This window comes from Odocoileus virginianus, unplaced genomic scaffold, assembly GCF_023699985.2.
Source record: "Odocoileus virginianus isolate 20LAN1187 ecotype Illinois unplaced genomic scaffold, Ovbor_1.2 Unplaced_Contig_45, whole genome shotgun sequence".
In the NCBI taxonomy this organism is placed as follows: Eukaryota; Metazoa; Chordata; class Mammalia; order Artiodactyla; family Cervidae; genus Odocoileus; species Odocoileus virginianus.
The window spans coordinates 217,945-239,590 of record NW_027224362.1 but is presented as its reverse complement, the minus strand read 5'-3'; the positions used below and the strand labels follow the sequence as shown (position 1 = coordinate 239,590).

Sequence of the window (21,646 nt, the reverse complement as noted above, 5' to 3'; positions counted from 1 at the left end):
ACAAGGGACTCTCAAGAGTCTTCTCCAACACCACAGTTGAAAAGCATCAATTATTCGGTGCTCAACTTTCTTAATAGTCCAACTCCCAAATCCGCACATGACTGCCGTAAAAACCATAGCCTTGACTAGACGGACCTTTGTTGACAAAGTAATGTCTCTGCTTTTTAATATGCTGTCTAGGTTGGTCATAGCTTTTCTTCCAAAGAGCAAGCATCTTTTAATTTCATGGCTGCAGTCACCATCTGCAGTGATTTTGGAGCCCCCCAAAATAAAGTCAGCCATTGTTTCCAGTGTTTCCTCATCTATTTCCCATGAAGTGATGGGACTGGACTCCATGATCTTAGTTTTCTAAATGTTGAGTTTTAAATCAACTTTTTCACTCTCCTCTTTCACTTTTATCAAGAAGCTCTTTAGTTCTTCTTCACTTTCTGCCATAAGGGTGGTGTCATCTGCACATCTGAGGTTATTGATATTTCTCCCAGCAATCTTGATTCCAGCTTGTGCTTCTTCCAGCCCAGTGTTTCTCATGATGTACTCTGCATATAAGTTAAATAAGCAGGGTGACAATATACAGCCTTGACATACTCCTTTTCCTATTTGGAACCAGTCTGTTGGTCCATGTCCAGTTCTAACTGTTGCTTCCTGACCTGCATACAGGTTTCTCAAGAGGCGGGTCAGGTGGTCTGGTATTCCCATCTCTTTCAGAATTTTCTAGAGTTTATTGTGATCCACACAAAGGCTTTGGCATAGTCAATAAAGCAGAAATAGATGTTTTTCTGGAACTCTCTTGCTTTTTCGATGATCCAGCAGATGTTGGCAATTTGATCTCTGGTTCCTCTGCCTTTTCTAAAACCAGCTTGAACATCTGGAAGTTCATGGTTCACGTATTGCTGAAGCCTGGCTTGGAGAATTTTGAGAGCATTACTTTACTAGCGTGTGAGATGAGTGCAGTTGTGTGGTAGTTTGAGCATTCATTGGCAGTCTTTCTTTAGGATTGGAATGAAAACTGACCCTTTCCAGTCCTGTGGCCACTGCTGAGTTTTCCAAATTTGCTGGTATATTGAGTGCAGCACTTTCACAGCATCATCTTTTAGGATTTGAAATAGCTCACCTGGAATTCCATCACCTCCACTAGCTTTGTTCATAGTGATACTTCCTAAGGCCCACTTGACTTCACATCCAGGATGCCTGGCTCTAGGTGAGTGATCACAGCATCATGAGTATCTGGGTCATGAAGGTCTTTTTTTAATATAGTTTCTGTGTATTCTTGTCACCTCTTAATATCTTCTGCTTCTGTTAAGTCCATACCATTTCTGTCCTTTATTGAGCCCATCTTTGCATGAAATATTCCCTTGGTATCTCTAATTTTCTTGAAGAGGTCTCTAGTCTTTCCTATTCTATTGTTTTCCTCTATTTCTTCTGCATTGATTGCTGAGGAAGGCTTTCTTATCTCTCCTTGCTATTCTTTGGATCTCTGCATTCAAATGGGTATATCTTTCCTTTTCTCCTTTGCTTTTCACTTCCCTTCTTTTCACAGCTATTTGTAAGGCCTCCTCAGACTGCCACTTTGCTTTTTTTGTACTTCTTTTTCTTGGGGATGGTCTTGATCCGTGTCTCCTGTACAATGTCATGAACCTCCGTCCATAGTTCATCAGGCACTCTATCAGATCTAGTCCCTTAAATCTATTTCTCACTTCCACTGTATAATCATAAGGGATTTGATTTAGGTCATACCTGAGTGGTCTAGTGGTTTTCCCCACTTTCTTCAATTTAAGTCTGAATTTGGCAATAAGGAGTTCATGATCTGAGCCACAGTCAGCTCCTGGTCTTGTTTTTGCTGACTGTATAGAGCTTCTCCATCTTTGGCTGCAAAGAATATAATCAATCTGATTTTGGTATTGACCATCTGGTGATGTCCATGTGTAGAGTCTTCTCTTGTGTTGTTGGAAGAGGGTGTTTGCTATGACCAGTGTGTTCTCTTGGCAAAACTCTATTAGCCTTTGCCCTGCTTCATTCTGTACTTTTAATGATTAGGCTAAACTAAATACGTCTAAAAGTCTTATTCAGACATTGGTGGTGGTATGGTCTTTATAAGGTGGCAGACTGTTAAAGGGGCAGAGGTAGACTCTCAGTAGGTCTAGAGAGGAATGGCTGAGTGTACTAATGGGAGATGCAACTGTGAATGGGGTCTGGAGAAGAGAGAATATCAACCCTGACAACCCAATATTTTTTTGTGAAGTACAACTGAAATAATAGTTGTGAAAGTATTTTGAAAAAATGTGCTAATGGAAAAGGTGCAAGCTTCGAAGTAAGGCAAGTTAAGGTTCAGTTCCCAGCTCTGCACTTTACCAGCTGTGTGATCTCGGCCAAGTTACTTAAATTCTGTGGGACTCATTTTTCTCATCTGGAAAATAGGGGATAATAAAGGTCATTACTGAGTTGCTGTGAGGAGTATATATAATGCTAATACTTAACAACAGGCATTAGTTGAGTTGTTGGTGATGATAAAAATCATACTCACACTAAAAGCAATTGCCACTGATTTTCTGTATCACCTTATCTAGTGCAAACAAAATTCCTCTCAAATTTCATGATAATTAATACAGCTGTGCTATGAATACTTATTGACCATTCAGGCAGTTAAAGGCACAGTGCTGCAGGTGTTTGTGTGTGTGTGTGTTTGAAGTGTGTATTTTGGGTGAGGAATACAAAGACAAATCCATTTGAAGCTTTTTATTTTTTAAAAAAACATTATTTACTTATTTTAATTGGCAGATGATTACTTTACAATATTGTGATGCATTTTTCCATGCATTAACATTAATCAGACATAAGTATACATTTGTCACCCCTCCCCATCCTGAACCCCCTCCCACCTCCCTCCCCACCCTGTCCATATAGGTTGTCCTAGAGCACTGGCTTTGGGTGCCCTGCTACAAGCCAGCATACAAGCAAAATATATATTTTAGTATTAAGAATTTAGAAATCTCCTGTAGTTAAATGTCCTATAAGAGACACAGGTACCATGCAATGAAGGCGGAAAAGTGAAATTGTGATTGGGTGGAGTGGGTGGAGAGGATTGAGGGATAGAGTCTGGGGAGGCTTAGTAGAAGAGATGACTTTTTAGCTGAGATTTTATTTTATTTTACTTTTTTTTGAATGTTTTTTTTTCCATTTATTTTTATTAGTTGGAGGCTAATTACAACATTGCAGTGGTTTTTGTCATACATTGAAATGAATTAGCCATGGATTTACATGTATTCCCCATCCCGATCCCCCCTCCCACCTCCCTCTCCACCCCATCCCTCTGGGTCTTCCCAGTGCACCAGGCCTGAGCACTTGTCTCATGCATCCAACCTGGGCTGGTGATCTGTTTCACCCTAGATATACATGTTTCGATGCTGTTCTCTTGAAACATCCCACCCTTGCCTTCTCCCACAGAGTCCACAAGTCTGTTCTATACATCTGAGTCTCTTTTTCTTTTTTTTTGCATATAGGGTTATTGTTACCATCTTTCTAAATTCCATATATATGTCTTAGTATACTGTAATGGTCTTTATCTTTCTGGCTTACTTCGCTCTGTATAATGGGCTCCAGTTTCACCCATCTCATTAGAACTGATTCAAATGAATTCTTTTTAATGGCTGAGTAATATTCCATGGTGTATATGTACCACAGCTTCCTCATCCACTCGTCTGCTGATGGGCATCTAGGTTGCTTCCATGTCCTGGCTATTATAAACAGTGTTTAGCTGAGATTTAAAAAAAAATTTATTTATTTTTAATTGAAGGATAATTGCTTTACAGTATTGCATTGGTTTCTACCAAACATCAACATGAATCAGCCATAGGTTTACCCATGTCCCCTCCCACTTGAACATCCCTCCCACCTCCCTCCCCATCCCACCCCTCTAGGTTGGATTTTGTAAAAGGAGTAAGATTTGATCATCCCATTATGAGGGTGAAATTAGAATTGATGAAGAAATGGACATTTTCACTGGAGGAAATAGTGAAAATAAAGGCACAAAGATTATCAGTTTTAGTCTATGAATTGACAAGGGCAAGTTCAGTTAAGATGAAGCTTGGAGAATATGAAAGAAGTGTGTAAATTCACAGGCATATAATGTGATACATAGCTACCTAAAGAGAAAGGTGAAGCATAGCAGAGATGACAGTAAAAAGCAATTGTTGTATGTATACATGGTCAAGAAATGTGTGGTCCTGAAGTTTTAACTGCCTTATATATTTTATTAATTTATTAAACTACTGACACACATTAGCTATACCCCCGCTCCATGCAAGAATATCTAATAGAGCTTGATTGTGATTTTATTTCAACATTTCCAATAACCTTTTTTTGTGTGTTTTCTTTAGTTCAGTCAGTTCAGTTCAGTCGCTCAGTCGTGTCCGACTCTTTGCAATCCCCATGAATTGCAGCACGCCAGGCCTCCCTGTCCATCACCAACTCCCGGAGTCCACCCAAACCCATGTCCATTGAGTCAGTGATACCATCCAGCCATCTCATCCTCTGTCATCCCCTTCTCCTCCTGTCCCCAATCCCTCCCAGCATTAGGGTCTTTTCCAATGAATCAGCTCTTCGCATGAGGTGGTCAAAGTACTGGAGTTTCAGCTTCAGCATCAGTCCTTCCAATGAAAACCCAGGACTGATCTCCTTTAGGATAGACTGGTTGGATCTCCTTGCAGTCCAAGGGACTCTCAAGAGTCTTCTCCAACACCACAGTTCAAAAGCATCAATTCTGTGCTCAGCTTTCTTTATAGTCCAACTCTCACATCCATACATGACCACTGGAAAAACCATAGCCTTGACTAGGCGGACCTTTGTTGGCAAAGTAATGTCTCTGCCTTTTAATATGTTATCTAGCTTGGTCATAACTTTCCTTCTAAGGAGTAAGGGTCTTTTAATTTCATGGCTGCAATAGCCATCTGCAGCGATTTTGGAGCCCCCAAAAATAAAGTCTGACACTGTTTCCACTGTCACCCTGTGTGTTTTCTAAACACTGTGTGTTTTCTTAATAATCCATAATTCTGCCTGTTATGTCCTCCATGCTCAGAATGGTTAAATTCCCCACCCCCCAAACCAGGTTTTAAGCAAGCAAGACTGTCTCATGTCAACCCCAGCATGGACCTTTTGATTTCACTATTTCATTTCAATTCTTTCTTCTTGGAGCATATTTACATAACCAGATTCTATTACCCCATTTCCTTCTATTTCATTTATGGCATGATTTTGTTCTTGTCACTGCCATATTTGATTTCACCAGCACAGCTGGATTATCTAAAACTGGATTCTTTGTATATATCCCTGACAGAAAAATAGCTCCTCTCTTATTCTCTGATCATTTCTTGGCTAAAAGACTGAAGCAGAAAATATCATTAGCAAGGAATCAGATCAGATTCCTGGGACATTTGTGTTTTCTTCATGCATACCAGCAGAGCAATGTCCAACAGCATGTGCAAATGGGAAAGATTACACTGATGAATTATTTATCAAGAGCTGAAAAGGCATTTTAGTTTTCTTAATTTTTAGAGAGCTTTGTGATTTCTTGCTTCCCTAGTGGCTCAGAGGTTAAAGCGTCTGCCTGCAATGAGGGAGACCTGGGTTCGATCCCTGGGTCGGGAAGATCCCCTGGAGAAGGAAATGACAACCCACTCCAGTGTTCTTGCCTGGAGAATCCCATGGACGGAGGAGCCTGGTGGGCTACAGTCCACGGGGTCGCAAAGAGTCAGACACGACTGAGCGACTTCACTTCACTTGTGATTTCTTAGGTGCCTTTAAGCAAGCTGGATTGTACTCACGGGACAGTTTTTGTTTTCAATATTCGTGAAAGCCAGATACGGTTCAATTGAGGCACTGTGCTACATCATGGTAAGTGTAGTAGATAACAGTTTGAAAAATAATGTTATTTTAATATAACTCCATGGGGAACATTTCTGGCAGGTTTCATGAGAAACTATTAATCATAAGCAACTCTGGATTGAAGGGTTAGAGAGTGTAGCATTTGGGTTAGCTTTGAAATATGAACATACATTTCTTTTTTCTTCTTTTTCTTTTCTTTAAAAACACTCACTTAATTGAGGTATGATTAGTATCTAAAACTGTACATATGTTTTGTGTACTATTTGATAAGTTTGAGCATATGCAAACACCTGTAATACCATTGTCACAATCAAGGTAATAAACACATAACAACATCTTCCAGAGTTGCTTTGTGACTTGTGTGTGTGTGTGTGTGTGTGTGTGTGTGTGCGCGCATGCATATGTGGTAAAAACGCTTAACATGAAGGCACAGCTTTTTAAAATGAAGACATAAAAAGGAAGTTTACCACCTGGCTGTGGCCTCATGTCTGAATTTCTTGATTTTACATTCAGAGCCCTCTAAAATGTGATTCCATCTCACCTCTCTAGCAGTGCTTCTCTTTTCCCTTACTCATGCCATACTAACCTTGTTACTCTCTATATTGTGCCACTCGCATGGCACACTCAGCTAGACTTTGTTTACATGTCTATGCCCTCTGACTGATTTTCAAAGTTTAAAAATCTGACCCTTATTTCTAGGCTCAGTTCAGAAGCTGCCTCTTCTGAATAGCCTTGCCTGATTTCCCTACTCCACACTTCCTATTGCAGATGCATCCAACACTCAAATTATATATTGTCTTATATTTTGTCTCCTCTCGTTAGAGGGTCATATTCTTGTTCTGTCAACAGACCTTGTGTAGATAGCAATCTCTCTGGGTGTGTTTCCTCACGTAGAGAATGAGAGGTGTTAGATGATTTCCTAAATGCCTTCCAGTTCTAACAATCTAGGTCTCTAATATTTGTGAAAAAAAGCTTTTGAAACGCCAAAGCATTGTAAAATAGAAGCTGATATTAGGATTACACTTTTTAAATCCTCCACAACTTTTATATTACCAGGTAAAATAGATGTATTTTTGATGAACTGCTTGTGTGATTCATCTTAAAGTTTGATGAAAACTCTACTTCTTTGGTTAACAAAGTCCAACTTTAACAAAGTTCAACTTTAAAAAAAATTGGAAAGACAATTCTTCATGCAATGTTAGTCTCTCAGTCATGTCTGACTCTTTGAGACCCCATGGACTGTAGCCCACCAGGCTCCTTTGTCCATGGAATTCTCCAGGCAAGAATACTGGAGTGGGTTGCCATTCCCTTCTTCAGGGGATCTTCCCAACCCAGGGATTGAACCTGGGTCTCCTGCATTGCAGGCAGATGCTTTTACCATCTGAGCCACTATGGAAGCCATTTCACAAGTTAAACACACAAGAATGAAAGACATAGCTACCTATAGAAGAAAACTGATGTTAAAATCTCACACATTAAGTACACCTATTTTAACATCAGTTTTCTTCTATAGGTTACTATATCTTTCATTCTTGAGCTAAAAATAACTTGAAAATATTTTGATTAATTGTTCATTTGGCATTAAGGACACATTTCAATGCTCTGTTTCATCAAGTTGAAAATTTATAAATGTCCTGGTGTCATATTTTAATAATGTGTCCTGAAGAAACTAACTTCAGACATGGCAGCTAATATTATTGTTCTTGTACATTTCCCACGGAAGTAATAGCAGCAGCAGCAACAACAACAACAGCAAACACTTCTCTAGCACCTACTATGCACTAGACACTACACTATACTATACTCTTTGCTATATTTCTTCTCCAGTGGCTCAGTGGTAAAGAATCCACCTTGCAATGCAGGAGACACAGGAGACGTGGATTCAAATCCTGAGTGGTGAAGATCCCCTGGAGAAGGGCATGGCAACCCACTCCTATATTCTTGCCTGGGAAATCCCATGGACACAGGAGCCTGGCAGGCTATGGCCCATAGCATCACAAAGAGTCAAACACTACTGAAGTGACTGAGCATGCACACAAATTGCTTATATTAACTCATTCAATTAAGTTAGTATAACAACAGCTACAACAACCCAACATTTCCTTCCTCCATTTCACATATTTGAAGACTGAGGCTCACAAAGACTAAATAATGCCCCAAACCAAGAGGTCATAGAGCTGGAAAATGGTGGAGATGGGATTTATCTCAACCCATCTGTCTTCATACTCTGTGCTCCAGCAACTTAAACAATTATGCTAGGCTGCTTCAGCTCTGTCCTCAACTTTCTGTGTGACTGTGAATGAGTCTCTGAACATTTATCCTTTCTGAGCCCTTTATCCTTAGCCTTATCTGAGGTTAGGCTAGTCAGAGATTGCAAACTAACCCTCTCTGGGATAGAGGTGACCTACAGGTATGTTTTGATTGATCTATGTTTATATTAAAGTTGATTAAAAATCAGGAAATCCTATATAACATATTTCCAGGTTCTCTTGAAAAATAGAGATCTATATTAGGCACATATTCCCATGTAGCAACATCCAATAGAAGCTGAGTAAATATTGGCTGCTTCCTTAGCTAGAGAATACACTCTAGTTTTCTGTAGTATCACTCCCTATTGCATTACACTACTTACTTTACTCTTAAATTTTTTTTATCCCTGAGTCATCATAGACATTTAAGCCTGATCTTCAATCCCTGATTACTAAATTTCTTTCAAGCATCAACATTCAGTGATGCTATGTGAAGTTAAAAAATAAATCAGTTTACATTCCCACTGACAGTGCAAGAGTGTTCCCTTTTCTCCACACCCTTTCCAGCATTTATTGTTTGTAGACTTTTTGATGATGGCCATTCTGACCAGTGTGAGGTGATATCTCACTGTATTTTTTATTTGCATTTCTCTAATAATGACTGATGGAGAAGGAAATGGCAATCCACTCCAGTATTCTTGCCTAGTGAATCCTGTGGATCCTGCCTACAAATTTCTCAGCACGATGGTAGGAGGGGCAAAATCACATTTATTTTATTTTTTTTTAGTGTTGAACCAATTTATTATTCTTTTTTTTTTCCATTTATTTTTATTAGTTGGAGGCTAATTACTTCACAACATTTCAGTGGGTTTTGTCATACATTGACATGAATCAGCCATGGAGTTACATGTATTCCCCATCCCGATCCCCCCTCCCACATCCCTCTCCACCCAATTCCTCTGGGTCTTCCCAGTGCACCAGGTCCGAGCACTTGTCTCATGCATCCAACCTGGGCTGGTGATCTGTTTCACTATAGATAATATTCATGCTATTCTCTCGAAACATCCCACCCTTGCCTTCTCCCACAGAGTCCAAAAGTCTCTTCTGTACATCTGTGTCTCTTTTTCTGTTTTTCATATAGGGTTATCATTACCATCTTTTTAAATTCCATATATATGTGTTAGTATGCTGTAATGTTCTTTAGCTTTCTGGCTTACTTCACTCTGTATAATGGGCTCCAGTTTCATCCATCTCATTAGAACTGATTCAAATGAATTCTTTTTAATGGCTGAGTAATACTCCATGGTGTATATGTATGACAGCTTCCTTATCCATTTGTCTGCTGATGGGCATCTAGGTTGCTTCCATGTCCTGGCTATTATAAACAGTGCTGCGATGAACATTGGGGTGCACGTGTCTCTTTCAGATCTGGTTTCCTCAGTGTGTATGCCCAGAAGTGGGATTGCTGGGTCATATGGCAGTTCTATTTCCAGTTTTTTAAGAAATCTCCACACTGTTCTCCATAGCGGCTGTACTAGTTTGTATTCCTACCAACAGTGTAAGAGGGTTCCCTTTTCTCCACACCCTCTCCAGCATTTATTGCTTGTAGACTTTTGGATAGCAGCCATCCTGACTGGCGTGTAATGGTACCTCATTGTGGTTTTGATTTGCATTTCTCTGATAATGAGTGATGTTGAGCATCTTTTCATGTGTTTGTTAGCCATCTGTATGTCTTCTTTGGAGAAATGTCTGTTTAGTTCTTTGGCCCATTTTTTGATTGGGTCATTTATTTTTCTGGAATTGAGCTTCAGGAGTTGCTTGTATATTTTTGAGATTAATCTTTTGTCTGTTGCTTCATTTGCTATTATTTTCTCCCAATCTGAGTGCTGTCTTTTCACCTTGCTTATAGTTTCCTTTGTTGTGCAAAAGCTTTTAAGTTTCATTAGGTCCCATTTGTTTATTTTTGCTTTTATTTCCAATATTTTTGGAGGAAACTCTGTAACTGCCAGAGATGCTTGGAGGGCTCAAACAAATCGTGGTCTTGTGCACCAGGACCCAGAGACCCCACAGAGACTGAGCCAGACCTGCCTTTGAGTGTTTGAGTGTCTCCTGCGGAGGCATGGGTCAGCAGTGGCCTGCTGTGGGGACAGGGGCTCTGGCTGCAGCAGACCTGGGAGGCACAGCGTGTGGCATAAGTCCTCTTGGAGGAGGTTGCCATTAACTCTACCACAGAACCACAGAACCACAGAGCAGATGACCCACAAACTGGATAACAGTTATACCAAGAAGTTTTCACACTGTTAAAATAGTTCTAGGACCCACAACAGGTTCCCCAACCTGGGGATCCAGCAAAGGGACTGAGAACCCCCAGGGAATTTGACTTTGGAGGCCAGTGGGATTTGATTACAGAACTTCCACAGGACTGGGGGAAACAGACTCTTGGAGGGCACAAACAAAACCTTGTGCACACCAGGACCCAGGAGAAAGGAGCAGTGACCCCACAAGAGACTGACCCAGACTTGCCTGTGAGTGTCCAGGAGTCTCTGGTGGAGGCGTGGGTTGACAGTGGCCTGCCGCAGGGTCAGGGCACTGAATACAACAGTCTTGGCATGAGTATTTTTGAAGGAGGTGGCATTTACAGCCATTACCCCTACCATAGTTTGGCCTCAAGCTAAACTACAGAGAGGGAACACAGCCTCACCCATCAACAGAAAACTGGATTAAACATTTACTGAGCATGGGCATGCCCATCAGAACAAGACCCAGATTCCCCCACAGCCAGTCCCTCCCATCAGGAAGCTTCCACAAGCCTCTTATCCTTATCCATCAGAGGGCAGACAGAATGAAAACCACAATCACAGAAAACTAACCAAACTGATCACATGGATCACAACCTTGTCTAACTCAATTGAACCATGAACCATGCTGTCTAGGGCCACCCAAGATGGACAGGTCATGGTGGAGACTTTTGACAAAATGAAGTCCACTGGAGAAGGGAATGGCAAACCACTTCAGTATTCTTTCCTTGAGAACCCCATGAACAGTATGAAAAGGAGAAAAGATATGACACTAAAAGGTGAACTCTCCAGGTTGGTAGGTGCCCGATATTCTACTGGAGAAGAGTGGAGAAATAACTCCAGAAAGAATGAAGAGATGGGGCCAAAATGAAAAAAAAAGTTGTGGATGTGACTGGTGATGGAAGTAGATGTCACACCTAGATTACATTTTAAAAAGCAGAGATATCACTTTGCCAACAAAGGTCCATATAGTCAAAGCTATGATTTTTCCAGTAGTCATGTACTGATATGAGAGTTGGACCATCAAGAAGCCTGAGCACTGAAGAATTGATGCTTTCAGTGGTGCTGGAGAAGACTCTTGAGAGTCTCTGACAGGAAGATGATCAAACCAGTCAATCCTAAAGGAAATCAAATCTGAACACTCATTGGAAGGACTGATGCTAAAACTGAGGCTATCAGGACATGGAAGCAACCTAGATGCCCATCAGCAGACGAATGGATAAGGAAGCTGTGGTACATATACACCATGGAATATTACTCAGCATTAAAAATAATTCATTTGAATCAGTTCTAATGAGATGGATGAAACTGGAGCCCATTATACAGAGCGAAGTAAGCCAGAAAGATAAAGACCATTACAGTATACTAACACATATATATGGAATTTAGAAAGATGGTAACGATAACCCTATATGCAAAACAGAAAAAGAGACAGATGTATAGAACAGACTTGTGGACTCTGGGAGAAGGCGAGGGTGGGATGTTTCAAGAGAACAGCATCGAAACATGTATATTATCTAGGGTGAAACAGATCACCAGCCCAGGTTGGGTGCATGAGACAAGTGCTCGGGCCTGGTGCACTGGGAAGACCCAGAGGGATCGGGTGGAGAGGGAGGTGGGGGGGGGGGACCGGGATGGGGAATACATGTAAATCCATGGCTAATTCATTTCAATGTATGACAAAAACCACTGCAATGATGTAAAGTAATTAGCCTCCAACTAATAAAAATAAATGGAAAAAAAAAAGAGAAAAAAAAAAAAAAAAGAACAAGAACAACAACAACAAAGTGTTCATATGGGAGTATGTATGTTAATTGCTCAGTTGCTTCAGACTCTTTTTGACTCCATGGACTGTAGCCCACCAGATTCCTCTGTCCATGGATTCTCCAGGCAAGAATACTGGAGTGGGTTGCCATTTCCTCCTCCAGAGGATCTTTTCAACCCAGGGATGGAACCCAAGTCTCTTGCATTGCGGGAGTATTCTTACTGTCTGAGCCATCAGGGAAGCCCCTCATGGGAGTATGAACATGTAAAAAGTCACTGAAGATTTGTGCATTGTAGAGTACATGAATTGTGTATTGCATTTTTAAGCAAGATATTTATAAAACAGTGGTGTTCAGTGGTTCTCAAATGCTAGTCCTCATAGACTCATCAGAATAATTTGAGATGTTTCCTTAAAAGCAATTCCCAGGACACAATAAGGTCAATGTTCAAGAATTTCTAGAAGTGCACCCCTTGAGATATATAGTTTTACAAGGACTGGAAACTTTAGGAAGGAGCCAGATATGGGGACTTCTGTTCATTTTCTCTCTCTGCCACTTTTTCTTTTCTTTTTTTTTTCATTTATTTTTATTAGTTGGAGGCTAATTACTTTACAATATTGTAGTGGTTTTTGTCATACATTGACATGAATCAGCCGTGGATTTACAAGTATTCCCCATCCCGATACCCCCTCCCACCTCCCTCTCCACCCAATTCCTCTGGGTCTTCCCAGTGGACCAGGCCCGAGCACCTGTCTCATGCACTTTTAAGTCCAGTTCTGAGTGAGTTGATTTGTTGATGTTCAGTTGGGATGAGGAGAGAAGAAGGAACTCAAACCCTTCAAAACCATTCTGAGCAAAAGTTTATTTTCCAGCTTGCATAGATAGAAATATGCTTGTGGTTGGTGGGCAGATGTGTGTTTATGGAGAGTAGTGGTAGGAGATTGACTAGTGAAAGAATGTTGTTTTTTTAGCATTTTCCCTATGTATTTAGGGGCTCCTATGTTGAGTGCATAAATATTTATAATTGTTATATCTTCTTCTTAAATTGATCACTTGATCACTATGTAATGCCCTTCCTTGTTGAAACTGTGATTAGAAATATTCCAACAAACAAATGTCCATGACCATATGGCTTCACAGGTGAATTGTATCAAACATTTAGAGAACTGATATCTATAATTCTCAAACTCTTCCAAAAAATTGCAGAGGAAGGAACATACCCAAAGCTCATGGCCTTCCGTGAGGTCATCATAGCACTGATACCAAAACCAAAGATATCACAAAAAAATAAGAAAAAGAAAATTGCCAACCAATATCACAGAGGACTATAAATTCATAAATCCTCAACAAAACACTAGAAAGCAAAATCCAACAGCACATTAAAAGGGTCATATACCTTGATCAAGTGGGGTTTATCCCAAGGATTCAAGGATTATTTATTATATTCAAACCAATCAATGAGATAAATCATATTAACAAATCAAAACTTAAAAAATGATATGATAATCTCAATAGATGCAGGGAAAGCTTTTGACAAAATTTAATCCCGATTTATGATAAAAACTTGTCAGAAGGTGGGCATGAGGGAACCTCAGTTCAGTTCAGTCACTCAGTCGTGTTCGACTCTTTGTGACCCCATGAATCGCAGCACACCAGGCCTCCCTGTCCATCACCAATTCCCAGAGTTTACTCAAACCCATGTCCATCGAGTCGGTGATGCCATCCACCTCAACATAATAAAGGCCATATACAACAAACCCACAACAAACATCATTCTCAATTATGAAAACCTGAAAGTATTTCTTCTAAGATCAGGAACAAAACAAGGATGTACACTGTCACCACTATTATTCAACAGAGATTTGAAAGTCCTCACCATGACAATCAGAGAGCAAAAAGAAATAAAAGGAATTCACATTGAAAAGAAGTAAACTGTCACTGTTTCAGATAGCATGATACTATACACAGAAAATTCTAGCGATGTCACCAGAAAACTAATGGTGCTAATCAATGAATTTGGTAAATTTGCAGGATACAAAATTAATACACAGAAATCTCTTGCATTCCTATGCACTAGCAACAAAAGATAAGAAAGAGAAATTAAGGAAACAATCCCATTCACCAAAAAGAATAAAAATACCTGGGAATAAACCTACCTAAGAAGATGAAAGACCTTTATGCAGGAAAACTATAAGACCTTGATGAAAGAAATGAAAAACATCACAAACAGATGGCGAGATATACCATGTTCTTGGATTGGAGGAATCAACTATACAATCTGCAGATTCAATGCAATCTCTATCAAATTACCGTTGGCATTTTTTACAGAATTAGGACAAAAATTTTTACAATTTGTATGGAAACACAAAAGTTCCCAAATAGCCAAAGCAATATTTTTTAAAAAATTATTCTTTAATTGTAGTATAATTACTTTATAATGTAGTGTTAGCTTCTTCTGTACAGCAGTGTGAATCAGCTATAAGTACACGTATATCCCCTCCCACTTGAGTCTCCCTGCCACCCTCCCATTCTAACCCTCTAGGTTACCATAGAGCATTGAGCTGAGCTCCTTGTGTTTTAGAGCAACTTCCCACTAGCTATCTATTTTACACATGGTATATGTAAATGGTACAGTCTCAATTCACCCCACCCTTTCCTTCTGCTGCTGTGTCCACAAGTCCATTCTCTATGTCTGTGTCTCTATTCCAACAGGCTCTAGGTTCACCCATATCACTACAAATGATCCAATTTCACCCCTTTTTATGGCTGAGTAATATTCCACTTTATATATGTACCACAACTTTACCATTCATCTATCAATGGACATCTGGGTTGCTTCCACACTCTGGCTATTGTAAATAATGCTTCAATGGAAATTAGCGTACAGGTGTCTTTTAAAATTATTGTTTCTAGGAGTATATGCCCAGGAATGGGATTGCTGGATTATGTGGTGGTTTTATTTCTAGCTTCTTAAGGAAGGTCTAAACTGATTTGCAGAGTGGTTATATCAATTTACATTCCCAACAACAGAACAAGAGGGTTCCCTTTTCTCCATATCCTCTCCAGCATTTATTATTTGTAGATTTTTTTGATGATAGCCATTCTGACTGGTGTGAGGTGATATCTCATTTTAGTTTTGATTTGCATTTCTCTAATAATTAGTGATATTGAGCATCTTTTCATGTGTTTGTTGGCCATCTGTATATCTTCTTTGGAAAAATGTCTGTTTAGGTCTTCCTCTCATTTTTTGATTGAGTTGTTCATTTTTTGATATTCAGCTGCATGAGCTGCTTGTATATTTTGGAGACTAATCCTTTGTCAGTTGCTTCATTTGCAAATATTTTCTACCATTCTGACCATTGTCTTTTTGTTTTGTTTATGATTTCCTTTGCTGTGCAAAAGTTTTAAGTTTAATTAGGTCCCATTTGTTTATTTTTGCTTTCATTTTCATTACTCTAAGCAGTGGGTCAAAAAGGTTCCTGCTGCGATTTATGTCAAAAAATATTCTGCCTATATTTTTCTCTATGAGTTTTATAGAGTCTCACCTTACACTTAGGTCTTTAATCCATTTTGAGTTTATTTTGTGTATGGTGTTAGGAAGTGTTCTAGTTTCATTCTTTTACATGTGGTTGTCCAGTTTTCCCAGCACCACTTATTGAAGAGGCTGTCTTTTCTCCATTTTATATTCTTGCTTCCTTTCCCAAAGATAATGTACCAACAGTTATGTGGGTTTATTTTTGGATACACAAAGACCCCAAATAGCCAAAACAATCTTGAGAAAGAAAAATAGAGCTGGAGGAATCAGGCTTCCTGACTTTAGACTATACTACAAAGCTACAGTAATCAAAACAGTATGGTACTGGCACAAAAACAGACACATAGATCAGTGGAACAGGATAGAGAGCCTGGAGATAAAATCATGTACTTATGATCATCTAATCTATAACATCTATTTCTGGTTTATTGACTATGCCAAAGCCTTCGACTGTGTGGATCACAATAAACTGTGGACAATTCTGAAAGAGATGGGAATACCAGACCACCTGACCTGCCTCTTGAGAAACCTGTATGCAGGTCAGGAAGCAGCAGTTAGAACTGGACATGAAACAACAAACTGGTTCCAAATAGGAAAAGGAGTATGTCAAGGCTGTATATTGTCACCCTGCTTATTTAACTTGTATGCAGAGTACATCATGAGAAACGCTGGGCTGGAAAAAGTACAAGATGGAATCAAGATTGTTGGGAGAAGTGTAAATCCATGGCTAATTTATTTCAATTTATGACAAAAACTACTGTAATGATGTAAAGTAATTAGCCTCCAACTAATAAAAATAAATGAAAAAAAAATAATCTCAGACATGCAGATGACACCACCCTTATGGCAGAAAGTGAGGAGGAATTAAAAAGCCTCTTGATGAAAGTGAAAGAGGAGAGTGAAAAAGTTGGCTTAAAGCTTAACATTCAGAAAACTAAGATCATGGCATCCAGTCCTATCACTTCATGGGAAATAGATGGGAAACAGTGGAAACAGTGTCAGACTTTATTTTGGGGGGCTCCAAAATCACTGCAGATGGTGACTGCAGCCATGAAATTAAAAGACGCTTACTCCTTGGAAGGAAAGTTATGACCAACCTAGATAGCATATTAAAAAGCAGAGACATTACTTTGCCAACAAAGGTCCATCTGGTCAAGGCTATGGTTTTTCCAGTGGTCATGTATGGATGTGAGAGTTGGACTGTGAAGAAAGCTGAGTGCCAAAAAATTGATGCTTTTGAACTGTGGTGTTGGAGAAGACTCTTGAGAGTCCCTTGGACTGCAAGGAGACCCAACCAGTCCATCCTAAAGGAGATCAGCCCTGGGTGTTCATTGGAAGGACTGATGCTGAAGCTGAAACTCCAATACTTTGGCCACCTCATGTGAAGAGTTGACTCATTGGAAAAGACCCTGATGCTGGGAGGGATTGGGGGCAGGAGGAGAAGGGGACAACAGAGGATGAGATGGCTGGATGGCATCACTGACTCGATGGGCATGGGTTTGGGTAGACTCCAGGAGTTTGTGATAGATAGGGAGACCTGGCGTGCTGTGATTCATGGGGCTGCAAAGAGTCAGACATGACTGAGCGAATGAACTGAACTGAACTGGAGTGAATCTATGACAATGGGGGCCAATTACACAAAGAACAGACGTGTAGAGCATCATCTCCAAAGTTTTATCCAAATATTCTTATTAAGATCAGCTTTCTCTCCTACACCAATATGGAGTCAACAGTGAACAGTTGTTACCCTAGGTAAATGCTAGGAGTTGAAAACAACTTCTGCAGCCTAAAGACATGAGTCTTGCCCACTCTTTTTCCTCCCCAGAAATCTTCACTTGTAAGTGGCCTGGCTTCAGAGTGATCTACATGAGTACTAAAGGGTTTGGTAGGCAGGACAATATACCCCATTTAGCCTCCATTTCCTTCTGTCCCAACCAGAATTGGAAATTTTGCTATTATCTTTTTAAATGATCTTTTGTATTTGTTTGTTTTGGTTGTTTGCCTTTTTGAAAATTCATCTGGCTATTTGTTTTACCTCTCCCTATTTTGGCAATGCCTCTCTAGACTTGACTAAATTTGGCTTGTTTTCTGCATCAGGTGGTGTTTCACTTTGACTCATCAATAGGGGTGACCAGCGGGACATAAGATCTGCTTTGTATTTCCCTGACTAGGCCAGAGTGAGTGGCTGTTTTCAGTTCAGTTTAGAGTTTACTTTTGGTCTAACTTATTTCCTTGAGAAAAAACTTTTCATTTGCTTGCCTTTTTACATCTAAAATGCCTCTATCTTCCCTGAATAGCAGAGTGAGTGAGTGGTTGTCATAAGTGATAGTCATAAATATGGCTATATTACATCCAGTTTTGTAGGTTGCAATTTTGCTACCACTGTCTTCAGTATGGACCTTTGCTGTCCTGGAGCTTGGTTTCTGAGGCAGGTGTATTAAAAAATGTAGAGGCTTGCCACACAGAGTAGGTGGTGTGACTTGAAGAATTTGATGAAGGGTCCCTTTCTTATTTCTGAACCAAAAACCAGCCATAAATCTGATTGCTTAATGATTTTTGCCTATGATTGACCTGATAATATCACTCATTTGCATGCTCATGTAGGCCTTGCCAATTTTGTTTTCTCTTCCACACAGTATCTGTGAAGCAATCATTTACAAGAGTGATTGAAGAGCATGAACTAACATACATTGTTCTCATTATTTACATTATGATTTCTAAAGCTGTGTTCTTCTGGAGTCAAGAAAATAATTTGTCACTGACTATGAATCTCACACTGTTAATTTCACATTTTATGAGAATCTTGTAACATACTTTAGAGGAGTCACCAATGTTAGTTTCTCTCTCCCAATCTGGTCTGATAAATCCCAGGCATAAACTCTTTCAATAATAAGTTTAGTGGGCAGTGTACTCATTTGTAAATCAAATGATCTCAGTTCCAGTGATTGTAAGGAACAAATGATTCAAAGATGTAACTTTCTTTCTGACACTTTCATTATTTGACATTATCTTAAATATTTAATTGTTTTCTCATTTATTGCCTGTTTCTTCTAATAGAAATGACCTCATCAGTACAGGATATTTGTCTTATTCTCTATTCTTTCTAGCATGTAGAATGGTGCCTGGCACTTAGTAGGAGCTCAAGAAATATTTGTGAAATGAATGAATGAATAAGTTAATATGTTCTGAGAATTAGGAAAGCTTTGAAGGCCATCTAACCCAGTCTCTTACTCCATCACATCCACTTCAATATCTTTGACACTCATCCAATCCAGCCTCAGCACCCTCCAGGACAAAGAACTCATCATCTTCCCAGACAGCTCATTTTACTGTTGCCAGAAAGTTCTTCCTTTTGTTGAGTTCGAATCTATTTCACTGAAATTAGTCTTTCTTCTGCCTGTTGCAGCCATACTGATTAAGTTCTAATTTTTCAATATAATATCCCTTCAAGTTTTTGGAGACTGCACTGATATTCTCCATAAATCTTCTCCAAGTGAAAAAGCCTCAATTCCCTGAGCTGTTTCTCATGTAATATGCTTCTGACTAACCCTTATCATCCTGGTACTCTTCTGCAACCATTTATTCCTGCTCCACCATTATGGTCTGGCAAGCACTCAGTGTGGTACAGCTAGCCTCTCCTTGCTCAATAGAAACACTCATCAGCAGCTCGAGGTTACATATGCTCAACATGCTCCACATGTAACTGTCTTATGATTCATCCCACCTTTCATCATTTTGTCCAAAAATTCACTATAAGAGACTTTGTAAAATGATTAGCTAAAATCCAGATATATTAAGTCTATACCACTCTACTAGTCTGCTAAGTATATTAACCATATTTAAAAGTGAAATGAGGTTAACCTGCTTAGTAAAGCAATACCACGTTTTCATGTTTCTTATCTCCTTTTAAATGATCATAAATTATCTATTTGAAATGAGTAATGTAAAAAGTTAAAAGCACTTAAGAACTTAAAAATATCCTTATGATAGTAATTTTCAGATATATTTATATATGTATATATTCAGGCATGTGCATGCTAAGTTGCTTCAGTTGTATCTGACTCTTTGCGACCCTATGGACTGTAGCCCACCAGGCTCCTCTGTCCATGGGGTTCTCCAGGCAAGAATACTGGAGTGTGTTGCCATGCCCTTCTCCAGGGGATCTTCCCGACCCAGGGATTGAACCCACATCTCTTATGTCTCCTGCATTGGCAGGTGGGTTCTTTACCACAAGTGCCACCTGGGAAGCCCATATATATTTATATCTATGCCTAAATCTGTCTATCTATCTACATGCATCAATGGATAGACAGATGAAAGAAAGTGTGTGTCTCTGTTCTCTACGTTTTTGGCAGGAGAATCAATGGGAAAATAGTTCTAAATAAATCTTTATAGTTAGTATTCTAAATTAATACTTTAGCAAGATAAGTAAGAGAAATGTTTTATTGTCTTATGTCAAGACACAGATTCAAAGATGTAATAGTACCTCTGGTCCTATTTGAAACTTTGTTTTTTTTAACAGACAAAGTTTGTTTTTGTTCCTATCTCCAGTAAAACATCCAAGAGAATGTGGCCTGCAAGAAATCTGGAAGAAGACCTATGCTCAGAGTCCCTGACCCCTCAAACTTCTATTGTTCCAGGTATCACTACATTCTCTTGTTTGAGTGAATAAAACCACATTGTATAAGTTCATTTTTTGGATATTTCTGTCTTTCTGAGACAGGCAAAGAAATGATATTTGTATTTGAGGCATAGAGTAATTAGACATCTAGTCCTAGCTTAAAACCTAGGGAGCTGAAAAAGAGACCCTAACCAAATTAAATGAAGCACTTGAACTTACCTACCAAAAAAAAAGCTTTTAGAAACTTATAAAATACAAGTACATTCTCTCTCTCCCCACTCTTCTCTCATTCTCTCTTGATCTTGGTCTCCTCTCTCCTTTCCCCTTCCCTTTTTCTTTCAAATCGAGTCCCAGTGTTTGTTCCCTTAATTAAAATCTTTCCCTCCTAAATCATTTGCCGATTTGATTGGCAACACAACAACTCTGATTAAATACAGACTAAACATAATAATGAATATTTCATTACTTGACTATAAAAACTCAATGACTTCAAGTTATAAATGTATACCCTATTCCCCCAAGGCTTGAATTTTACTGAAAGTCAGTTTTCCTTAAGCCTAAATTTTGGTCATTTTCATACTACTTTCCTAATATCTGTTACATTCTCATCGCTTGTATTAATTGCTTGCCACTTTAAATTAACTTTACTTTAAATTTAAATATGTATTTTATCATTATCCTAAACTTAGGTCTTTTTGACATCATAGGCTAGATGTGCTAAATAATGTTAAAAAAAAAAAGCTTGTCTGTATTCCATCTAAAATTATCTACAAATCACCACCAATATACATATCTAACTGAATAATCTACCTTTTGACATGACTTCTGTAGTCTTGACTCATAGACTATGGGTTTTGTTTATATTTACTCAGAAATCCAAAAGTGCCAGGAATTGGATCAAGACTATCCAGTATCATCCCTGTTTGTGGGACAGAGAGGCGAGAGAATTGTTGATGAGACCAGGTGAAGAGGTTTGTGTCTCTTCATTATCATTTTATCTATCCCTCTTCAGTGTGCCAATTTTATAATTTTCTTCAATTTTTAGCCATTTACTATATACATGGTTAAGAACTTCTTGAGAGATTTGTTGGATCTTATCTTTTGTCCTCAAAGAACTTGGATTTGAACATGGTAGAAACATAATAGAAATAGCATTAAAAAGCAAAATGAGTTTCCTTCTCACAGCTGAGATGAAACTGTTTCAGGGTCCAGATGTCTTGGTCTATGGTAGCCATTTTTGTCTTACTATTCCAGCTGAAATATTAATATTTGGGGTACAGTTGAACTTGTTTTAAATTTCAGTG

General features: G+C 39.1%; 1 long non-coding RNA gene across 1 annotated transcript in view; it reads left to right on the top strand.

Annotated features, from left to right (window-relative positions):
* LOC139034212 (uncharacterized) overlaps window positions 1-21,307 on the top strand; it is a 38,388-nt gene extending 17,081 nt beyond the window's left edge. The window contains exons 2-3 of the long non-coding RNA XR_011486638.1: window positions 20,273-20,361; window positions 21,215-21,307. This is a non-coding gene — a long non-coding RNA (uncharacterized lncRNA). The remainder of the gene's footprint in view (window positions 1-20,272; window positions 20,362-21,214) is intronic.
* Window positions 21,308-21,646: the final 339 nt, after the last annotated feature.